Here is a 4,624-nt window from a genome sequence, read left to right as displayed (position 1 = left end):
AGGGGAGGGGAGAGGTGGGGAGGGGGGAGGGTGGAGGATGGGAAAGGCAGCGGAGCACAACAGACACTAGGATGGCAATTTGTAAATCAATGGATGTGTAACTGATGTGATTCTGCAATCTGTGTATGGGGTGAAGGTGGGAGTTCATAACCCACTTGAATCAAAGTGTCAAATATGATATGCCAAGAAATTTGTAACGTTTTGAACAACCCACAATAAAAAATTAAAAAAAAAAAAAAAAGAAAGTTAACTATGTCTTACCTATCCTACTTCAGGTTGCTTTAAAATATATTTCTTTAAAATATATTTCCTTGGTCTTTGGTGACAGTAGATTTATTATAATGAGCCTTAGATTGATTTTCTTTAAAATTCTGGTTTAGGTCAATAGGACTTTAAATTTTATTTTGTTTGTCTATTTGATATATAGGTTTTAGAAATTATTAATCCTATCACTTCTGATTCTTTTTTTACTCTCCTTTTCTTCTGAAAATACAATCATGTTAGATGTTTTCAGTGTATTTCCTATGTTTCTTACTTTCCCTTTTTTATTTTATATCATTTTGTCTCTCCATACATTCTTCTGAATATTTTCTTTTATCCTTAATCATATTCAATAATTCTTACTTCAGTTGTGTTTGTTTTTATTATAAACCTTCTATTGCTATCTTAATATTCTATATCAGCTTACATTTTTTTTTATTTCATTCTTTTGGTATTTTGTCTCTAATTGTCTATCAAAATTTGTAATTTTTTTCAGTCACCACTTAAAATTGGGTGTCTGAAATTTTCATAATAGACACCTTGTATTGTTTCCCTTGTTGATTTTCAATCATACTTTTGTCTCTTTTGTGAGCTTAATTGGGTGCCATATATCAAGCCTGAAATATTATAAAAATAATTGAGATCTAATTTGAGAGGGCCACTGTAGCATTTGGTTCTCTCATATTCCCATCATTTGATCTAATTAGATTCAATATTATAGCTTTAAATTATAATGTTGAATCCATAATCTTATCATTACTGTAATGTCATGCTGCATTGTATTTTAATGAATGTAAAAAGACCACTTAATACTTACACTTTTAATACTTTGTGTTGAAATTTACTTCATCTAATAAATATTTTTGCTACACATTTTTTGTAGGTTCTTTTTAGAGAGCAGTTGGAACATTCTGGCAATTCAGGTCAGTGAAATGATGATGATTTTTCAAACTGTAATTCTAGGGCCATAGAGAAGAAAGGAGATCAAAGAATATTGCAGAAGAAAAAAAAATAGGGTTCCTTTTATGAGTAAGGACATTGAGAGAAAGTTGTGAGAAGAACTTGAAGAACTTGAGGTTACTCAACTAAATTAGTGGTGGTGCCAAAGTAAATATCAGTTATCTGGTCTTTTGAGAGAATTCTGGTACCTTCACATTGCCAGACTTCTTCTCAACCTTCCTCATTTATCCATTCATTCAGCAAACATTTAATAATCAACTAATATGTTCTGCAACCATGCTGGGTGTGGTGAAGGAGAGAGAAAATAAACAAGTGAACAAAGGTATATGATATTATTTCAGGTATTTATAAGTGCCACTCCATCTTCTTCATGAGCTTCTCCTTCTAATCATTTCCTTCTGCAAGGAGATTTCTGAGCATGGAATGGTTTGGTGTTGTGTTTCAAGGTGCACCTGTTCAAGTGAGACAATAGAGCATGAAGAAAGGTCACATAAATCAATAGGGAAGCACATTTTGTACTATCTGTCAAAATAACTGGAAGTTTACCATTGAAATGCCCATAGTTTAAAAAGTTGACCTTACTCCAAAAATAGGTCCTACTGAAAGAGGAAGAGTATGCATACTTTTGAAATCTAAGCACCATCTTTGCCTTAAGGAATATGTGACTCAACTTCCTTCCATGAAAATTACATATTATTGCTTTGTGAGCAGGGTAGTTCAAATGTTATTTTTCTTTCTTAATATGGTAAAAATATATAACATTGTTCTACCCGTATGACCATTTGAATGAGCAGTTCAATGACATTCAGTACATTTACATGGTTGGGCCACCATCACCACTAACAGCCTCTAGAAACTTCATGGTTCCAAACTGTACATACAGCACAATGACTCCGTTTCTACATCCCTGTAGCCCCTGACAACCACCATTCTACTTTTAGTCTCTGTGAATTTATCTACACTAGGTACGTCACGGAAGTGGAACATACAATATTTTAATTATTATTTTAAAAACTAACCTACTCTATAGGAGAATCAAATATTAAGCTACCAGCATAGGTAACTGTGTCCTGACCATTGTTATTGATTGTGGTTTTCATACATTTTACTTATTAGATCTGTGAGGTGGTTTTATTGAAGGAGACAATTTTAGAAAATTTCAAACTAAATAAATCACTACAGCCCTTTCATATCATACAGCGCTTCTAATTGGATTAAAGAAGGCAACTTTCAGAACCAAGAGCTGTTTAACTACTTGGACATTACTGTTATTGATTTTCTAATTGGAAATATAAATTTATAAGATCTGTAAGGTCTTACATTGTGTGGCTTTTGGGTGGTGTTTCTGATGCAAAGGAAATATTTTCCTTGATGTTCAGCATTATTTTCTCCCTCAAATACCACCAAAATGGGTTTGATTAATCATAACACGTGCATCTTAAAATGGACCAAAATGGATTACAGCTGCTCTGTTTGATTTAAACAAAACCCAGCCCATGGGGATAGCTCCAACAAGTGCATTAGCAGCATCACTTTTATTTTCTGTTTCTGTTAATTGAGTAGACAGACATTTCCTTTGGAGCAAACAAATATTGATAAAACATCTTTGGTTGTTCTTTCAACCACTAAATTGATGGTGGGCATGCCTCAGGCCCTATAAATTTGATCTATATTCAATAAAGCCACACATTTAAAACCTTGACTTTTAAGATTTTATAAGTCTTAAATAAATTTTAACTTCAGACCAGAAATACTTAAATTATATGTGACTCAAATATACTTGAGAAGCCTGGGTAAATTGTTCTAGATGCTTTCAATTATTGGTCTTATAATTAAATTAACTTTGGAAGTTCTCCAGTCTGCTCGCAGAGTTGGAGTAAATGGATTTCATAAGCACCATTGAAGGGCACTGGCTGGATTGGTAAGATTTGTACCCATATTTTGGGGGTTTACTGAGTACTTTTTAGCCAATTAAAGGGACAAGGTCTGTGAGACTTAGCTAGAGAAAGGAGAACAAGTAAGGAGAGGAAAATGGGGAAATGGGACCCAATGAGAAAAATAGAGAGGCTAAACTTCAATGTTATAGAATTAATGAACATTTTAACCTAAACCTGGAACTGAAAAAATAAATATACCCATGTTCCACTCACTGGCTCATGCTACCCTGATTTACTATGTATATTTACATATGTATCTTTTCCTGTATTAGAGGAGATTTGCTATGTCTTTCTTTTTTTTTATTAAATACACTTTGTTGTTATTAATATTGATAGCAATGATGATGATGATGGCAGTAACAACTTTTATTGAGAAAGTCAGGGATAAAAGTTACAGCATGAAAAAAGGAAGAAAAAAGAACTTGAAGAAAAGCAAGCGTTAGACTCTAGCAACAGGGCAGACCAACCCTATTGTGCCACTCTGCTCTGTTCCCATCAATTGCATTTCAGTTTGCACTAGGCTATTTTTCTTTAGATGGGGACAAATCTCACTGTAATTGCAAAAGCCTTCATTTATAATGAATTTAGTAATGAACAAGAAGTAGATTTGCAGATTTTTAAAAATCAATTGAATGCATAAAAATTATTTGGCATTCAAGTAGTCAAGATAATAGCATTCAACAAGAAAGCAACCCACCTCAGGTTTTCAAAAGACTGATTATTTTACATTTTATGAAATTGCTTTTTATCCTATATTCAAGAAAGTACAAAACATTGTAATGCACCTTGCGAAGAAAATGTTATTTCCTAGTATTGAGCAAATACATATCAGTGGAACCTCTTGGAATCAGGCTTGAGCCACATACTAATAAAGATAGACTTGGGGAGGGAGGGGACCAAGAGACAGAAACATCCAACAAAGTGCAAGGCCAGCAGAATCAATCCTCACCCCTGTGACCCAGGCATTCTACCCTGGACACCAGCAGACATAGGTATTATTTATTATTCTCCTTGTCCAGGGCAGCTCAATAGCTTTCACCTAAACCACAGAACATCCTTGGTAAGTGCTTGGTAAAATCACCACTGAGTTTATGTCATATAAAGGAGGTGTAAGTGAATTTCTACATTAATCATCTTAGAACTTTGGTTTACTTGACCAGAGAAATGATTACACAATTAACATTCTTTTCCCCATAAGAGCTTGTGTTGCACAACAGGATGTATTGGGGAAAAGTAATGTTCACCTTTAGTTTCAATAACACAGTCCAAAAGGATATCAAAAACACAGAGGAGGAGGGGGGAATCTATTCCCCAACTCTGGGTAACAAAACATTTAAAAATTCCCATGTCTGAATAATAGCATATTAAATATTCCTAAGGAAATCTTAGGCAAGAATTCTATACCAAATTACCACAGTATTTTAGCCAAAGCATATGTTAAAATCAGTCATAAAGTGATTTAATAC

This window comes from Marmota marmota, unplaced genomic scaffold (assembly GCF_001458135.2).
Source record: "Marmota marmota marmota unplaced genomic scaffold, marMar, whole genome shotgun sequence".
In the NCBI taxonomy this organism is placed as follows: domain Eukaryota; kingdom Metazoa; phylum Chordata; class Mammalia; order Rodentia; family Sciuridae; genus Marmota; species Marmota marmota.
This window is presented reverse-complemented; position numbering follows the sequence as displayed.